At 44.3% G+C, this 20,834-nt stretch overlaps 1 protein-coding gene across 1 annotated transcript in view; it reads right to left on the reverse strand.

Moving 5' to 3' along the window:
* Positions 1 to 20: 20 nt before the first annotated feature.
* The window catches only part of CCNT1 (cyclin T1), a 56,175-nt gene continuing 35,361 nt past the window's right edge, over positions 21 to 20,834 (reverse strand). The window contains exon 10 of the mRNA XM_040425500.1: positions 21 to 113. The gene's annotated coding sequence lies outside the window, so the exon portion shown is untranslated. The remainder of the gene's footprint in view (positions 114 to 20,834) is intronic.

Raw genomic sequence — 20,834 nt, forward strand, 5'->3', positions numbered from 1 at the left:
TGATTGGGAATGGTGATTATCGCGAGATTAGGTGAACCAATCAGAAAGAAGGAAGCCTGCGTTGTTGCTTTTAAGGCGGGATGGGCCCGGGTCGCGTTTAGTCGCCATGTTTGCTACGTAGCAAGGAAGACACAAAACAAGCAAATAAAAATTACAAAAGTACACCATTATCCGCGGCTCCTGAGAGACAGTTTTTTTTTATTTTAGGATGGACATTTCACCAGTACAACACAAACTCGGCTTAAAAGACTTCTAGAATATTTTTTTTTACCGTCTAGCACTATTGGTCTAATGCAGGGATATGCCACCTTCAGCATGCCAGCTGTTGTGAAACTACTGCTCCCAGCATGCATTCTTGCTTAGCTGTTCTCTAAAAGCCCATCGAAGAGAATGGCGCATGCTTGGAGTTGTAGTTTTGCAACAACTGAAGTGCGGGAGGTTGCTGACCCTAGATCTAATGTATATGGAGTAAAATCGATCTAACGTTTTGGGCAGTTTATCTCCATTCATTTCAACAGTGCCATTTTCCATATAGCCAAGATTTATTGTGGTTCCAGCTCATCGTCCCTGCAGTCCTGTGTGAAGGTGTTTTGTCCACATGGATGACACGAGTGAGATGACTACAGCGTAGGCTGGACGGTCTGTTCACGAGACGTGTTCCTATGGGCGGCTGAACATCACACGTTAAACAGATGGGGCGTGAACTATAGGAGTCATCAGAACACTTGAATGTTACAGTATGTATGTGAGAAGTTTATTGTTTGGGGCAGAAATATACTGATTAGCCATAACATTAAGAGAAATTAATCTGTTAGAAGCAGGGGCCGGTGCAAGGATTTTTGCCACCCTAGGCAAGATAAAAATTATGAGATGATCTGCCCATATCATGTTCCACCCCTTTCTCAGCTTTTAAATTAAAAGAACTGCTATGTTTCCCTTAGGGTTAATCCAGCTTCTTGTAGCCGTCTCTTTTTGCGGAACGGAATTGCGGACCCATACATTTCTATGGGGCCACACGACGTGCGGCCCCGATCCGGAATTGCGGACCCGGATCCGCAATTCCGATCCTGAAAAAAATAGAACATGTCCTATTCTTGTCCGCAATAGCGGACAAGAATAGGCATATTCTCTTAGTGCCCGCAAAATGCGGAACGCACATTGCCGCTGTCCGTGTTTTGTGGATCCGCAAAACACACACGGATGTGTGAATGGACCCTAAATATGAGGTAAATTAGTTTCCAATGTAGTATTAATAACTAAACAATTAAATAATAAACATATTGCATTGTCTACTTACCACCAGGACAATAAGATGATCTGGTCTCTGGTTGCAGTCTGGCTCTGGGGACGCCCTTGTCACTCTCATTATTCCCCCCCTCTCCCTTGTCACTCTCATTATTCCACCCCCCTCCCTTGTCACTCTCATTATTCCTCCCCTCTCCCTTGTCACTCTCATTATTCCACCCCCCCTCTCTTGTTACTCTCATTATTCCACCCCCCCTCCCTTGTCACTCTCATTATTCCCCCCCTCCCTTGTCACTCTCATTATTCCACCCCCCTCCCTTGTCACTCTCATTATTCCACCCCCCCTCTCTTGTTACTCTCATTATTCCACCCCCCCTCCCTTGTCACTCTCATTATTCCCCCCCTCTCCCTTGTCACTCTCATTATTCAACCCCCTCCCTTGTCACTCATTATTCCACCCCCTCCCTTGTCACTCTCATTATTCCACCCCCTCCCTCCCTTGTCACTCTCATTATTCCACCCCCCTCTCCCTTGTCACTCTCATTATTCCACCCCCTCCCTTGTCACTCTCATTATTCCACTTCCCCTCCCTTGTCACTCTCATTATTCCACCCCCCCCCTCTCCCTTGTCACTCTCATTATTCCACCCCCCCCCCTCTCCCTTGTCACTCTCATTATTCCACCCCCCACTCTCCCTTGGCACTCTCATTATTCCACCCCCCACTCTCCCTTGTCACTCTCATTATTCCACCCCCCCCCCTCTCCCTTGTCACTCTCGTTATTCCACCCCCCCCTCTCCCTTGTCACTCTCATTATTCCACCCCCCCCCTCTCCCTTGTCACTCTCATTCCACCCCCCCCCCCCTCTCCCTTGTCACTCTCATTCCACCCCCCCCCCCTCACTAAGTGAGCACTTCCTGTCAGTCCGGCCAGGAACAGGAAACAAAAGCTCCTGTACCGCGGATCGAACAGAGCTCGGCCACGCTACATTAACAACAGCACAGAGCAGACACAGCAGGCGCAGGCAGGATTCTTTAGAGCGGCAGGCGCTCAGCCTCAGCCGCTCAGGCGGCGCAGCATGAGGGGCGCCGGCGGCCGAACTTATATAACCAACTTTTTTTGATTTTTAAACCGAATGGCAATGACTGGGTCGGAAAATCTCTCCAGGACAGCAGGTCTTGTGGGGTTGTTCCCGGTATGCTGTGGTCAATACCTACTAAAAGTGGATCAAGGAAAGAGAAGCACTGACCGGGTCATGAGCAGCTAAGGCTTTATTCACACATCAGTGACTGTGGGCCAGGACTGGAGCCTCCACAGACATAAGGTATAATGGAAAAATCTGTCCCTGTTCTGTGCTTTAGTCACAGAGTGTTCGGTCAGTGATTTTGAGCCAAAACCAGGTGCGGCTCTAAACACAGGAACAGGGGCAGATTTTTTCCATTATACCTTATGTCTGTGGAGGCTCCAGTCCTGGCCCACAGTCACTGATGTGTGAATAAAGCCTTAGCTGCTCATGACCCGGTCACTGCTTCTCTTTCCTTGATCCACTTTTAGTAGGTATTGACCACAGCATATATACAGGGTGGAAACAAACTGGAGGGATTTATTACATGGTGAAAATGGGTCACAAGAGTCCAAACTGAAAAAAATGCACATGGAAAAGGTATATGAGGTAAGGGACTACATGAGTAGTGATGAGCGAACTTGTGTTTTCAAGTTCGGCGTACAAGATCCAGGGTTATCTAAGAATTCTGTTATGGATTCTGCTACCACGGACCACAATTTATGGTCCGTGGTAGCGGAATCCATAACAGAATTCTTAGATATCCTGAACCTTGTACATTGAGCATACCTGTTAAAAACATAGTAATTCTGGAAAACCCCTTTAATGGCAACGGCTTCTTTCATCAGAATAATGTGTCTTACCAAACTGCAAAAAATTGCATAGGAATAGTTTGAGGAACAGTCCAGGGCGTTGATTGGACTTCAAAATTCCCCAGATATCAATCCGATTGAGCATGTGTTAATGGAAGTCCCGCCATATAACTTCGGCTGCTATCGTCTTGTTGACCCTTTCAGAGGTCCTTTACTATGTGTCAATGGGTCAGAGCTGTATGGGCGGCACGAAGAGGACCCACATGATATTAGGCCAACATACAGTTCTCCAAGATGTTTGGGACAACTGCTGAGTTCCTTCAAAAACTGTGTGCAAGTGTACCTAGAAGAACTGATGCTGGTCACACCAAATATTGATTTGATTTAGACTTCTCTTTTCTTCATTCACTTAGCATTTTGTTAATTGATAAAAATAAATAAACTATTAGCACTTCTATTTTTTTAAGTATATATATTAACTTTACATCCCTATTACTGAGTCGTACTTATATCTTCAATATGGGAGAAAAATACTGATGACCATTTTAAATTCTATTTGACCAATGTAATGCTCAGATTTTTCGTATTACTAGGGGAAGATGCAGACAGTAATTCAAGGGATCCACTCAGATGAATGGGTAACCACTAGTATTGAGCGAACTTGTGTTTTAAGTTCAGCATCTAAAGTTCTGGTTATCGAAGAATCACTTTATGGATTCCACTACCACGGACCATAACTTGGTCCATGGTAGGGGAATCCATAACGGGATACTTCGATAACTCGAACTTTAGACGCCGAACTTAAAACACAAGTTCGCTCAACACTAGTAACCATGTAATGAAGGTGTGCCTCCCTGGCTAAGGCCTCATGCACACGGCTGTGTCCCGCAAACAGCGGGTCTACAATCTGGAGCTGCGGAACAGAACCCCACATAAGTACTACGGAGTCCTTGTTCTATTTTTTGCAGTGCGGATGGATCACGGACCCATTCAAGTTTAATGGGTCTGGATCTGTCGCGGCAAATTGCGGTCCCCAATGTACGGAACGGCCGTGTGCATAAGGTCTAAGGCTACATACACACTTCCGTTTTAAGAACAATAGTAGTCTATGGGGTTATGCACACGGCAGTTAAAAACTGACCGTTTTGCAGTTTTTAAAGGACTGTTCATGTGAATGTAGGCTAATAAGTGTCCCAAACAGGACCTCAATATGCCATTTATATCCCTAATGAGGCATATAGACAGGGGAAGATCCAAAAAATGTAAGTGTGAATGGGGATCTAAGGGTACTTTCACACTAGCGTTTTTCATTTCCGGCACTGAGTTCCGTCACAGGGGCTCTATACCGGAAAAGAACTGATCAGTTTTATCCCCATGCATTCTGAATGGAAAGTAATCCGTTCAGGATGCATAAGGATGTCTACCGTTCAGTCATTTTGACTGATCAGGCAAAAGAGAAAACCGCAGCATGCTACGATTTTATCTCCGGCGAAAAAAACTGAAGACTTACCTGAATGCAGGATCCGGCATTTTTTTCCATAGGAATGTATTAGTGTCGCATGCGTAGACCGAAAAAAAGGTGAAAAAAATAAATGCCAGATCCGTTTTGCCGGATGACACCGGAAAGATGGATCCGGCATTTCAATGCATTTTTTTGACTGATCAGGCATTTGTAAGACTGATCAGGATCATTATCAGTCTTACAAATGCCATCAGTTGGCATACGTTTTGCCGGGTCCGGCAGGCAGTACCGGCGATGGAACTGCTTGCCAGATCACTCTGCCGCAAGTGTGAAAGTAGCCTAAGGCTTTATTCACACAACAGTATTTGTGAATTATGGGGGACATTAAGACCGGCGTTTTAGATGCAAACTCTCTCATCTCTTGGCGTCACCGACCTGGCCCTCTTCTAGATCACATCATACCTCACAGACCGGACGTTTAGCGTCTCCCACTCTCGCACCACCTCCTCGTCTCATTCCCTCTCTGTTGGTGTCCCTCAAGGCTCTGTCCTAGGACCCCTGCTCTTCTCTATCTACACTTTTGGCCTGGGACAGCTCATAGAGTCCCATGGCTTTCAGTATCACTCCTACGCTGACGACACACAAATCTACCTCTCTGGTCCAGACATCACCACCTTACTATCACGAATCCCACAATGTCTATCACAATGTCTATGATATAGATATCATCCTTCTTCGCCTCTCGCTTTCTAAAACTTAACATGGATAAGACAGAATTTATAATCTTTCCCCCATCTTGTTCAACCCCCTCAGCAGACCTATCTATCATGATCAATAGCTGCACACTCTCCCCGGCCAACAAAGTCCGCTGCCTTGGAGTGACCTTTGATTCTGCACTTTCCTTCCGACCGCAAATCCAAGCTTTCCACCACCTGCCGCCTCCAACTCAAAAACATCTCCCGCATCCGTGCTTTCCTTAACTTTGAATCTGCGAAAATTCTTGTACATGCCCTCATTATCTCCCGCCTAGACTACTGCAACATTCTCCTCTGTGGCCTTCCATCTAGCACTCTCGCACCCCTCCAATCTATCCTCAACTCTTCTGCCCGACTAATCCACCTCTCACCCTATTATTCCTCTGCCTCTGCCAATCCCTTCACTGGCTCCCCATTGCCCAGCGAATTCACTTCAAAGTACTAACAAATACATACAAGGCCGTCCATAACCTGTCCCCTCCCTACATCTCGGAGCTACTTTCCCGATACATCCCCACACGCACTCTCCGATCCTCACAAGACCTCCTTCTCTCCTCTCCTCTTATCGCCTCTTCCCACAATCGACTCCAAGATTCCTCCTATGCATCCCCCATACTCTGGAACTCGCTACCCCAACATATCAGACTCTTACCTACATTGGAATCCTTCAAAAGAAACCTGAAAACCCACCTCTTCAGACAAGCCTACAACCAGTGACCCTGCTGCCTCTATACCGCCATGACCAACTTAACTCGCACCTACTGTGTCCTTCTCCCATACCATGTAGATTGTAAGCCCTCACGGGCAGGGCCCTCTCTCCTTCTGTACCAGTTTGTAACTTGTCTTGTTTATGATTAGTGCAATTGTCTGTATTATGTATGTGCACCGCTTATCATATGTACAGCACTATGGAATGAATGGCGCTTTAATAATAAATAATAATAATAATAAGGCCCTGCGCTGGTCCGCCGAAGTTATGTAGAGGACGCTACATAACTTTGGCAGGTCCAACGCCGATTCTAAATCTACCCTAGCTCCATTGCTGGCATAGATTTAGACCATTTTCTACACCTAAAACAGGCGTAGAAAATGATGAATGAGACGGGCCTGCCGGGCCCCGCCACTCTGTTTTAGACCTGGCGTGAGCGGGGAAAAGTTGCAGATTGCAGCACAAATATCCTTTGCGTCAGAAATATGCCTAAGGCTCTTTTACACTTGCTTTGTTGGGTTCCGGCATAGAGTTCCGTCGTCGGGGCTCTATGCCGGAAGAATCCTGATCAGGATTATCCCCATGCATTCTGAATGGAGAGAAATCCGTTCAGGATGCATCAGGATGTCTTCAGTTCCGGAACGGAACGTTTTTTGGCCGGAGAAAATACCGCAGCATGCTGCACTTTTTGCTCCGGCCAAAAATCCTGAACACTTGCCGCAAGGCCGGATCCGGAATTAATGCCCATTGAAAGGCATTAATCCGGATCCGGCCTTAAGCTAAACGTCGTTTCGGCGCATTACTGGATCCGACGTTTAGCTTTTTCTGAATGGTTACCATGGCTGCCAGGACGCTAAAGTCCTGTTCGCCATGGTAAAGTGTAGTGGGGAGCAGTATACTTACCGTCCCTGCGGCTCCCCGGGCGCTCCAGAGTGACGTCAGGGCGCCCCGCGCTCATGGATGACATGTCGCATGGATCACGTCATCCATGCGCATGGGGCGCTCTGACGTCATTCTGGAGCGCCCCGGGAGCCGCACGGACGGTAAATATACTGCTCCCCCGCTCCCCACTACTACTATGGCAGCCAAGACTTTAATAGCGTCCTGGGTGCCATAGTAACACTGAACGCATTTTGAAGACGGATCCGTCTTCAAATGCTTTCAGTTCACTTGCGTTGATACGGATCCGGCGGGCACCTCCGGCAAATGGAGTGCACGACGGATCCGGACAACGCAAGTGTGAAAGAGGCCTTACATAGGCGTATTTCTGGATAATAAATGACCCCCTATACTCTTAGCACCACAAACAAGGCTTGATTGTGTAATGTGAAAACAACCTAGCACTGCACAGAGATCACTGCGTCTGTACACCAAAAATCTGGTCAGTAGGGCTGTTACAAAGTGTTACAAATCTGATCTAGCTTTTGAAGGAATGAAGCAAACACAAGTCCCTTTTTACATGGCCTCAAACATTTATTTGATGCAATGGATAGATAGAAATGTATTCATAGCAAGATATCAAACATTCATTGTACAAAATTTTTACAACATTCAAGCTGTAGTAAAAAGCCCTTCCTGTAATTTCCCAGCCCCCAAATAAAATGTGGAGATGATTTCTGGGCTCTGGATGCTCACAGCAGAGAGTGCCCTCAATGAGCCACTAGACCAGCACCATGTTACTTCTATTCCTGAGTCGTTCCCTACTCCCTTATACCAGGCGTACCCTTTTTGCTCTTTGGTCATATAAAAAGGTAAAATATATTTAGCTTATAATCTCTGTCAGTTTTAAGGTAGATGGAAAATGTGAGGGACGGTTTGTCTGCAGTGTGGTTTATGTCCACAGATCTGTACGTAGATCATTTCTCAACAGTGATAATATACAGCGATTATACTTTACTGTACAAATAAATGAACATTGTGGATTATCGCCCATAAACACAGAATCTACTCAAACAGCAAAACCTTAGTGCCAGTTACCATATAGCAATAGCCACTAGAACATAAAGATTTATTAGATGCCCTAATAACAGTAGGCTAGTGGGTATGAACGCATCCTGAACCGTAAGGGTACGGCCACTCGCAGCGTAAAATCTGTGGATTTTCTGCAGCGGAACTGGGTGTGGAAAATCCACAGAGCTTCCAGTAGCAGCAAAGTGCATGGGATTTTAAGGCTACACGATGCCTTTCTGAGAAACGGACGTTAAAAAACTGACCCATTCAATTGTATGGGGGCAGTCGGTCAGTGAAAAAAACAGCAGGGTGAATAACCCCATAGACGACCATTGGTCTTAAAACGGACGTTAGAAAAACCTCCATCACATGTCCATTTTTCACTATCGTGTACATGTATCTTAAGACATCTCAACCACACGCTACGGAAAAAGTCTGCACCGTAATCTGAATTTTGACATCTGGTGTGGATTTTACAGTTATGTCATGGATTTCACCCTTTGCAATGCAGAGGATGAAACCTGCAGGTAAAATCCACAACGTTTTCGCAACAAAATCCGCACAGTTTGATGCATATATTTTCTCTTCGGATATCAGCCAGATACGCTGCTGATTTTTCACTCCCTGAAATGCCCCAGTGGACCCACTATGTGTGGTGCATCCTTAGGGACCATTCACACAGCTTATTCTTTGTCAGCTCAATTTGGCGCAGATTCATGTCCTTTATTCGCACAGTCACACACAATAAACCGTGGCCTCCCATTCAAAACAATGGCAATCCAATGGAATCTGCGCCAAATTCAGCCGTGTCAACAGCCCCCAAGTGTATGACACCCATATTGTTATGTGGTCTGTGAAGGGTATGTGCCCCGTAATAGCGCCTGCTCACTAACAACTCTTAGAGCAGCTTGCCCAAATGTACAGAGATGACTTGTATTACCACTTGCAGCGTTAAGCCTCATGCAGACGTCCGTGAGATACCGGACTGGCATTGCAGGAGCGCACGTGCGTCATTGGTTGCTTTGACGCACGTGCGCTCCTGCAATGCCAGTCCGGTATCTCACGGACCGTGTTCCACGGACGTCTGCATGCGGCTTTAATATGTGTCTGAATTCTCAGATGACGGTGTGGAGATGGTCTATTATCAAGCCAGAGGATATTGACTTTACTCTCTAAAAATGGAAGGCTGTGCATGAGAGAAGGGCAGAGGAAGAGAGCGCTCTATCCCAAATGACAAGGGGTTCCTCTAGAACCAGTCATTATGCTGTGTACATGGTACACAGCAGGAAAACAAAATCAATGCTAATATATTAAAATTAGATCTTAAAAACAACACCAATTACGCCAAATATAAAGACAGAGAACCATCTGGAAAACTCTCCTCGCTGAGCAGCCTGACACCGTTACAACTAACGTTTACACATCACAAAAAATGAAGGCAATATCAAGAGAAAGCAAGTGCTCACAGTAAACACAAGTACACAGTCTCATCAGAAAGCAAAACTGTCCAGCCCCCAGAGGTAGGGGTCTCAGCACCCAGATCCCCCTCCCCAATGAGAAATTCACTACGATATATGTTTGGTTTAATTCTGATAACCTATCCTTGGGGTAGGTCATCAATATCAGGTCAGAGGGTGTCCGACTCCCGGCACCCCTGCCGATCTGCTGCTTTCTCCTCGCCTCCTTTGCGACAGCCGCGCAATGTAGTTACAACTGCTGTTCCCATTCACTTGAAAGAGAGGAGCAGTTGTAATTATACCTCCTGTACAAGCGAGATGACGCACTGGTAGTTTTGTATAGTAAGCAGTGGTCGCACGAGCCCCACTACCTCTTCAAGCAGCTGACAGGGGCAGGTGTCGGGAGTTGCACCCCTGCTGATCTGATATTGGGGATAGGTCACCAGTATTAAACCAGTACACAACCTCTTAAAATGATAGGTACCTTGACAACTTCCGACTTACAGTATATATGAAGGACAAATAAAAACACAAGTGCGCCACATGTATAAAAGAATTACCAATGACAAACACGCCTCTTGCACTTAATCCTTGCCAGAAAACATTCCTTAAATGACATAAGAGCAGCACATTACTATTGCCCATCGTATCCAATCTGATTCCAGCTCTGAAAACAAAAGCGGTGATCTGACTGGTTACTACTGGTGAGTGTTCCTTCTTTTTATGTGATGCATTACAGCAGCTACCTGATGACGCATATTCAACCACTGGTAGCATACAACTGAATCTTTTTAGGGCCGGACTAGGGATGAGCGAATTTCATATTTTGAAATTTGTTTTCGGTTCAGGTTGTGGTATTTACTGAATCGCATTATAGACTACATTACCACGGACCATAACGCAATTCCATGACGGAATGCCTTTAGAGGCATTCCGTTATTCATTCCGTCATAATAGAAGTTTATGGGCTGCAAAACGTATCCGTCCAGTTTCCGTTATGCTGGAGCCCATAACGCAATTCAGTAAATACCACAACACAAGCCGAAAACTAATTTCAAAATATGAAATTTGCTCATCCCTAGTCCAGACACTAAAATGTTGTCAGTATGGTCATTTTAAAGGGGTTGTGTCATCTGAGACGCTGGTAGCATATCGTTAGGTCTCCCACTTCTGGGACCCACACGTATCTCTAGAACAGGGCCCCTAAAGGAAAGGAAAGTTCACTGCTCATGTGCGGTGTGCTCTCCATTCACTTCTAAGGGACTTCTGAAAATAGCCGAGCGAGTGCACTTGGTTATTTTCGGAACTCCCATAGAAGTGAATGGAGAGTGCACCATGCATGCACGGCCACCTCTCCATGAGTTCCAGAAATAGCCAAGCTGGCGCTCGCCTTTTTACGGGAGCTCCCATAGAACTGAATGGAGGGTGGCCATGTTTTGGGGGCCCTTTTCTAGAGATAGGTGTTGGTGCCACCTCTGGATCCGGCACCTATCTGGTGATGATATGCCACTAATGTCTATTGATACAACCCCTTTAAGTATAAACCCATGCTCCTTGTAATGGAGCTGACATCATCTAAGGCCTTATTCAGATATCAGTAAATCACAGATGTTTGCTGTCAGTGTTCTCCACTGACAGCACATGTATCCATTGATTTTAATGAGATATCCTTGTTTTTGCACTGATCGTGGGTCTGTGAAAAACAGCCGCAGCATGCACTACTTTAGTCTGCGATGCAGATCACACATGCCCATTGACGTCCATGAAAAATGGCTTGCAAAACACAGATGGCATCCATGTCCTGTCACTGATTTTCATTGACCATTGGTAGGAGATGCTCTGGAAATCCCTTTTTCAGCCTAGTAGTGCACATGGAATATGGATGACACACAGACCAACAATGGACCCTTCACAGACATCTTGGATGGAACACTGACCGCATTGTCACAAACATCATCACGGATACAGACGTTTGAGTGACGCCTAAAACAGCAATGCGTGGATGAAAATCAATGCTCTACATGCACATGGCCGTTTGCCAGTCTGCAAAAAAAATATCGGATCCACAAAATACGGATACCTCCCATGTGCATTCTGTATCAGAAGAAAGGGCTAGTCTTATCTACAATATGGACAAGCACAGGTCCTGTTCTACCAATCTGCATGGCCCCATATAGATGAAAGGGTCAGTGAGCTAGCCACAGAATATGCAGTTAGCACACGGAAGGAAAGCTTCACATTATAAACTAAATTAATTTAAATATGTCTCACTGGAATTTTAGGCCTAAAGTTGTAGTAGAGCAGAGCACCAAGAAGTTATCGTCTTGAATACCATTTTACTTTTTGCAGTCTTAACAGATATCTTTATATTTCTATATTTATACAGAGCCCTGCACAGACACAGGTTTAAAGGGATACTCCAGCCTTTACAAGAAACGTAAAAAAAAAAAAGAAGCTGCATGGTCATTACATACAAAGCAATAGTACAACACTAACCACATCCTAAACATGTATAACTACTTTATTTTTTTTGTAAAACTGTTGCTCCCTAATTGCCCCTCCTTAGTGCAGCAAGTCATGTACTACCCCTTTATTCCCCTGACCCCTCTTACGTATTTCATACTATGTTCCCTCGCACTAGTTCACATATATGATAATTCAAGTTCCAATAAAACCTCTACTTCTTTGCTAAATGCATCATGAATGGTTAATGAATACAATTATTTACTACAAGACATTTCAGTCACATCAGCAGCATAGCATACAGCTAAGACTGTTCACATCATGTCTAAGTCTTCTGCGATGTATGCCATATGTCACCTGTTGACGTAGAACACCATCACATGGCCTGGGATGAGGCCACTGCAGCCTCTTTATAGAGCTGAATTGTGGGGGTGCCGGACCCCTGTTGATCTCATATTGATGACCTATCCTGAAAATAGGCCATCAATATGAATATCCCAGAGAACCCCTATAAAGTTATCTATCTCTCTTGGCCTCCATCGGGTGAATGGGGCACTATGGATACGTTTGCGTATATATGGCACATGCAGGGTACAAACATGTGAACAGACCCTGACAGCTGGGCTGTGTGTATCTGGCAAAAGACGTCTCTATGCCCATAGTAAATAGTCCCTGTTTGGGAACTAAACATTTTATTACAATAACTAAATTATCCCCACAACCCCTCTCTCAAAAAAAGAGTAACTTTTGTATTCACATTGCATAGACATATAATGAGAAATGTAGTTCTCCATATAAGCCAGTCTAATTTCGATGAACATGGAAGGATACATAACTCTATATATTATACACAGATATTTATTTTTTATATTCCCTTTTATGTTTTTGTAAATCTGTTGCTTAGAAAGTGAAAATAAATAAACAGCTAAAGACTCCACCTACAAACAAAATCCAAGAAAGTTATTTGCTGGCATCTCGCGTGGAGAGACACCTCTATTATTATTGATAGACCTAGATACAGAAGCCCACACAAAGGTCTCTTTCAGAATAGTGATGAGCAAACTTCCTTGCTTGATTTTCCCAACCAGAACACCACTGCGACCAAGGGGATGAATGACTCCATTAGGGCTCATGCACACGACCGTATGTATTTTGAGGTCTGCAAAAATACGGATGACATCCGTGTGCATTCTGGGTTTTGTGGAACGGAACAGCTGGCCCCTAATAGAACCGTACTAGCCTTGTCTGTAATGCAGACAATAATAGGACATGTTCTATTTTTTTGCAGAACGGAAATATGGAAACGGAATGCACACGGAGTAACTTCCATTTTTTTTTACGGACCCATTTAAATGAATGGTTTCGCATAAAAAAACAGAACGGACATGGAAAGAAAATACATTTGTGTGCATGAGCCCTTATACTGACAGCACCCGCTGAGCTGTGTCCTGACAGTGTCAAGACGTAGTGCGTGTAAGAGCACACTGGATCTCCCGAGTGGCGCCGTCCAGAGCAGGGGAGGTAAGTTGTTTTATTTTATTTTCTTTTTTTGTCTGATGAAGGTTATAGGGGGCCACATGAGACTGGGGTCTGATGAAAAATATTTTTTTTCTTATTTTCTTCCTCTAAAACCTAGGTGTGTCTTATGGTCATCGGTACTTTAATACTTTGGCTATCTGGATCCAGCAGCATGTCAACCGTATATATGTCAACAGTACAGGCTGAACTGCATGGACAGATGTTTTTTTTTCAGCCTTATAAACTATGTATGTTACTATATGTATATCAGGCATATTTTTGTATATTTCTCTTTGAGCTACAACATACTATGTTTTATATAAAGTTTGAAATTTATTGTTTAAAAAATAAAGTAAGATGCAAAAAAAATAAAATATATATAGCTGGTTCTGCTGAAGGCCTCCCCAAAATGTTCACAATTTTTTCTTCCAGGAAAAAACACATGAAATGGAGTGAGGGAATAGCATTATATTTGGCCAAACTCCTTTAAAGTCATCAATAGGCATAAAGCTGCCTGTCACACAATAAAAAATATTTTAGGCAATAGGGCAGCAAAATAAATTATTTATGCCGCTGTGTCATGCCTTCATGAACAATGGTACCACCACTGGCATCCAGTAAAATTGCACAGAATCTGCACAGACATTTAAATTGTGATTGCAATAGAAGTGTTGTGTACAGCTTACGGCCTCATTCACACTTCTGTATTTAGGTCAGTATTTGTAAGCCAAAACTAGGAATGGGACATGCAACATTGTGTGGATTTGCCTCTGCAGACTCACTACTGATTGTAAAGAACAAAAAGAAAAGCATTGTGCCCTCCTTCCCAATCCCCTGCCGCTCCCGTCCCATTAAGGCTACTTTCACACTAGCGTTCGGAGCGGATCCGTCTGATGTTTCATCAGACGGATCCGCTCCGATAATGCAGACGTTTGCATCCGTTCAGAACGGATCCGTCTGCATTATTACTTAGAAAATTTTCTAAGTCTGAAAGTAGCCTGAGCGGATCCGTTCAGACTTTACATTGAAAGTCAATGGGGAACGGATCCGCTTGAAGATTGAGCCATATAGTGTCATCTTCAAGCGGATCCGTCCCCATTGACGTACATTGTAAGTGTGGACGGATCCGCTCGCCTCCGCACGGCCAGGCGGACACCCGAACGCTGCAAGCAGCGTTCAGGTGTCTGCTCACTGAGCGGAGCGGAGGCTGAGCGCTGGCAGACGGATGCATTCTCAGTGGATCCGCCTCCACTGAGAATGCATTGGGGCCAGACGGATGCGTTCGGGGCCGCTCGTGAGCCCCTTCAAACGGAGCGCACGAGTGGACACCCGAACGCTAGTGTGAAAGTAGCCTTACCTGGTCTCCTGATGGTCACTACCGTCGATGCTGCACAGTGGTGATATGTATCAATACGTTATTGATGGAGGCCAGGAAAACGTCAGGACGGGAGTGGCGAGTATAGCGCTTATATTTTTCATTTTATATGATTATCTAACTTCTGTGGTTATTGTTACAAATTTGCGGGTAATCAGCAGCAAAATCCCCAACTATGGGGTTGTTTGCAGGTTTTTATTGTGGATCTTGACTTCCATATTGAAGTCAAGGGGGAAAATCCTTAAACTTGCCATGTCAGAAATGAACATGCTACGAATTTGAAAATGCGCACAGTAGGCCAATATCTGCAACATGAGATCTGTTTTTGCCTTTTACTATATTCCACTGCAAACATTTCAACCACGAAGTCATACCCAACGGTATGCTCACACGTGGCAGATTTGTTGCAGAAATTCCAGAAATTAAAAATCAGCCCCAAACATCTGAATGGTCTGTTTCTGCAGCATATTTGTATGCTGCTCTCTCATTCAGAGAAACTTTTACATAAAATCCACTATGTTATGGAGTGTGTCCTGGCTTTGGCTTACAAATCCTGATTCGAAATACTGACCATACTGAGTCTGTTACACCAGAAATCGTACTGGTCACTACTGTAACGCACAATAATCATTAGACCCTCTGCACACTATGCGGGTGATCGCATATAAGATCCGCACAAATTTCTGTGCGTTTCTGCAACATCTCTGTACCAAAATACACAATTTTTATTTGCGGATTTTTCTGCAGATTAGATGCGTATTTCATTGGAAAAGGGTGAAATCCGCAGCTAAAACAACAAACATAACTGACATGCTGCAGATTTTGAAAACCGCACAGCAGGCCAATTTCCGCAGGGAAACAATCTGCAAAGTGTACCTAAGATTTGTGTAATCTTCTACACTTTGCTGGTACTGTACTACACTGCAGTTTTTCCCACTCCGGAATCCGCGCTTCCACAACGTGTGTAGGCCAATTAATGATTTTTTTTGTTTCCAAACGATAAAAAAATAAATAATCGGACCAGAGTAAAACCTGGCTACATGGAGATTTTCTGTAGTGTTACCGATTGACTTTGATAGCAAGCAACTCAATGTATTGCACTGGACTGAAGCATAATGCTGCCAGTGTTATCCAATACATTCCAGAACTGTAAGGGTTACATAGCATCATAAATCAATATAATGCTATGTGAATTCCGTCAGTGCTGGGAGGTCAGGCCGGGTGCTGCGATACGGACTCGCTGCGGGAGGAACGCTCGTCTGCAAGGGGCCTTACACTTATTCTTACCAAATCGACTTCTGACTTTGGCTCAAAAAACTGCATCAAAATTGCAACAAAAAAAGCTGTGTGACTCCACCTTAAGGAGCACAAGATCTCAGAAGAGCACCAGCCCCACCTCGCAAACCACTACTGCTGTAAATTCTGAAATATCTGTTCAACGTGTAAGTTTTTTCCTTCAAAGCATATCTAAGGGCATTTTCACACTAGCGGATGCTGTGCGGGTAATCCGCTGCGTGACAGAGAGCCAAGCCGCGCTCTGGACAGCAGAGACACAGAGCAGTAACGTGATTGATAACGCTCTTTGCCTCTCTGTGATCTTTTTACCACAAAGTCACGGTGACAACTTTATCTCACTGTGATTTTTTAGAGAAAAGGGTCACAGAGCGGCACAGAGCGTTATCAGTCATGTTACTGCTCCGTGTCTCTGCTGTCCAGGGCACGGCTTGGCTCTCTGTCACGCAGCGGATTACCCGCACGGCATCCGATCGTGTGAAAGAGCCCTAAACAGTTTTTTCTTTGAAGTAGTGAAGTCTGAAATGTATTTTATTAAAGAAACTACTTGTTTCTGCACTTATATCCCTCACTCCGCACTGATTATTGTCTCTGAACTGCCGGATCAAATCCATACAGGGAAGAGACCAGACGTGGCTGCAGTATTGAGTGAGTTATCTCACCCCAGAACTGCATAACATTTCACCTGAGCTCTGGGTTGAGACAAATCACTTAGAAGATGCTGCAGCCGTGTCTGGTCTCGCTCTGCAGTCTGTCTGCCTCCGCAGCTGGTCTTTCTCTTCCTCTCTCCATACATTAGGTACAATATATCTGAGATTTCAGGGTAACAAACGCCCCTTCATCAGATAACACAAAGGATCTAAAATATCCATAAACTTCAATGGGCTTTGTATGGATTCTGTCTACCAATGTGATCAGTCAATTCAGAGACTGAACAGTGCAGGCGCGGGGTGAGGAGGTTGGGGGAAATAAGTGAAAAATGTAACTTTTCTTTAATATATCACAGATAGAGATGAATAAATTTCCGCATATGAAATTCATTCACACTTTATTTGGTGGTAAAGGTGAATTGCGTTATGGATTCCATTAGCACAGACCATAACGCAATTCTATGCCGGAATGTCTTTAGAGGCATTCCGTTATTCATTCCGTGATAATAGAAGTCTATGGGCTGCAAAACGGATCCGTCCCGTTTCCGTTATGCAGGAGAGGACTCCCCTGCATAACGGAAACGGGACGGATCCGTTTTGCAGCCCATAGACTTCTATTATGACGGAATGCCTCTAAAAGCATTCAGTTCTGCATTCCGTCATAGAGTTGCGTTATGGTCCGTGGTAATGGAATCCATAATGCAATTCACCTTTTACCACCAAACGAAATTTGAACGAATTTCAAAATATGAAATTCGCTTATCTCTAATCACAGAGTTCACTATTTTTACCTTTAGGCTCTTAAAGAACACTTTGACTATAACTTGATTATCCCACACAAAAAAAAAATAATATTAAAAGTTCAGCTATGTAAAAGAAAAGACAAAATAACAAACAATTACTGGCACGAACCTGCGCACACATGCGAACACAGACCAATAAATGATGAATTATTTACAACTGTGTCACAGTCCATTTAAATCCTAAAACAATAGAGTAATATGATGCGTCTGGCGAGAAACATTCAGGTAAAGCCAGCAGTGTGCAAAACCATTTATCTCAATACAAACTACACAACAAAATATCATTCTGGAAATAAATTACTACATGACTACCTTGAATAACTAATTCCTGAGAAGAATTTTTTGTCTCTAAGTAAACACATGTCTTACCAGTGCACATACAGTGGATACCTGCAAGGCCTCTTTCTTACACTATTAAACAGCCTGACGTAATGAGAATTTTACCATCTAGGTTAATCATAGAGTACGCCGGTTTTGGGGTATCTCCCCATGATGTTCTGAAGCAGATGGAGATCATGTGTGATGGAGTGGGGAAGTCACTTCATACTAAAACAAAAGGCTTCAAGAAAATCTAGCGTAAAATACTAACTTCTCATTTATTCATTCCCTAGGCACGTCATAATTTGCTTTCAACACTATTATTACAAGTTATGGTCCGTGGCAGCGGAATCCATAATGGAATTCTTAGATAACCCAAATCTGTACGCCGAACTTGATAACACAAGTTCGCTCAAGACTATTCTTAGGCCATGTTCACATGAGTGTATTGAAACACGTCAGTAGCCTCTGTATTGTCTCCATGGTGTTTTCTCATCCGTATTTTCTCCCATGTATCAAATACAGATAATACAGTAATATTGTGATAAATTAGCTCCCCCTTCATGCAATCTCAGCACATGAAAAAAACAGGATAGCAGGGCAAATAACAGTGGAATACTCAGTACCAGAAATTCCCTTGAAATGTGAATATATGACATATTAGGGGAAAGTTGTGCTGCCTGTAGTTCCCCATCAGAGTTCCCGTCTCAGTGTTTATGTGTGAGACCCCTGCTGACAAAAAACGTAAAGGGCCAAGCAGGGTCTGAGTGCATATCACACCACGCACTACACTCATACCCACTGGGCATAACATTCCTGCCTGCACTAACAATAATACACATTCACCGCAGGAGTGATTGTAATTGTTTTTCTTTATATCAAAAGGTGCACTTAAAGGGGTTCTCTGGGATTTAAAACAATGACCTATACTTAGGATAGGCCATCAATATCAGATTGAAGAGGTTGTGGCTCTGGTGCTCATTACTAGGCTCAGTGCTGTACATTTTGTAGCAGCTGAGTATGATACTACACATACAGGGGCGGACTGGCCATAGACACTACAGGGAAATTACCCAGTGGGCCGACCGAGCCCTCCTCAAGCCACCGACCAGGTTCTCAGTATTAATTAATGCTAGGAGTATCAGGAGCCCTCCTGCATTCAACTATCGCCATCCTCAGGACAGTGATAGGCCGAATGCACACGGCCGTGTTCCGCGGCCGAGAGCGGTCCGTGGTATGCCGGGCTGGATTCCTGTTCAGAGAAGGAGCGCACGGCGTCATTGGTTGCTATGCCGCCGCTGCACTACAGTAATACACTATATGACTGTATTACTGTACTGCAGCGGCGGCATGAAGCGCACGGCGTCATAGCAACCAATGACGCCGTGCGCTCCTGCTCTGAATAGGAATCCAGCCCGGCATACCACGGACCGCTCTCGGCAGTGTGCATGAGGCCATACAGTTGAATACTGCAGCAGGAGTGGCAGTATTTTGTTCTGCACTGTGTATTTCGTGCTACAAATGGTATGGTATTGCTGGCACTGCCTTCTGTCAATTTTTAACCCCTGTACAACATGGGGCCGCTTTTATTTTTTTTAAGGACCAATTCAAGTTCCCAGTCCGCCCCTGTACATGTAGTTCTGTCCCATTCTTCTGAATGAGATGAGCCACAGCAAGCTGCAGTACCACACAAAGCCGCTAGAAATGTACAGCATTGAGCCTGGTAAGCAAAGAGGCCGCAGAGCTCAGAGTTAGGGCTCGTGCACATGAACATGTGAGGCCCGTGCCCGTATCACAATACGCAAGATACGGAACAGTACGGAGACACGGAGCGGAAGCCCACAGAGGCAGGAGATCTTCAGTGAGATTTTGGCCCGTGCCTCCACATCGCAAAAAAATGTAATATGTTCTATTTCTTTGCTGTGCGCACTGAATCTTGCGGATTGTGGACGCATTCAAGTGAATGGGTGTGCATCCGCAAATGGCAGGCACATGGCCGCTGCCCGTGCATTGTGGACCGCTATTTGCAGTCCACAGCACAGGCCGCACTTGTTCGTGTGCATGAGCCCTTACTGAGAGTCGGTAGGAATGGCCTATCTTAAGGACAACCCCAAACAACCTCTTTAAGTTGCCTTGTGGGATTGCATGTGCTGCCTCACTAAAGAGAAGAATTTCCACTTTTTCTTGTAACATTGTGTTTGCTAACAAGTCCCTCACACATAGATTGGGAATATAGTTCCCACAGAATTTTATGGACCCATACTGTTCTGTCAGCCAGTAAATATATTACTGCACACTGCAACTCATGCTGTGGTACATAATCTTTAGCTGAAGCATTGCAATAACCCTGCGTACTAGATATATATCAGTCGAACCCACTGATTTCGAAAGCGCTAGCTGGCGGTCTAATGTGCATGGAGGTTAAAGGAATTAGTAGGGGTCTCAGCATCATAATCAGTCACAACTTTTGATATGTCTCGAAAAGTTTTGTAAAAGGTTAGTGACCCTTTAATGATAAACTATGGTAATAAAATTATTCAATAGAGAGCTGTAATGGAGTTCCTATTCCTACTATTTACTACTCATTGGGTTAAATAAGATTAGATTATTGAGTTTAGATTTAGCGGAAGCGCTTGCATCAAATACTGACAAATACTACCAGCATATCATCTCCAGTGCCAGGTATAGTAGAGCAATCATTGCTCCCCAGTGCTGGTTTTCTGAATAAATACATGTGCACTTCTTCTTTTCACTTAAAGGCTATGAAAACCTTTGGAGGCAATTATTGTATGACTGCATTTTACTCATTTTGGGGTAAAAATCATTTGAGTTGGTCTTTAATAAACATTTTCAGCAGTTTTTGTCATAAAGGGTTACGTTTTAGCCTAGCTGCGACCATCCTACTTTCACTTTACCTCTGAGATACAAACAGCTCTTAAACACTTATTTAAGCCATATTCAT

Source organism: Bufo bufo, chromosome 3 (genome assembly GCF_905171765.1).
Source record: "Bufo bufo chromosome 3, aBufBuf1.1, whole genome shotgun sequence".
Taxonomy (NCBI): domain Eukaryota; kingdom Metazoa; phylum Chordata; class Amphibia; order Anura; family Bufonidae; genus Bufo; species Bufo bufo.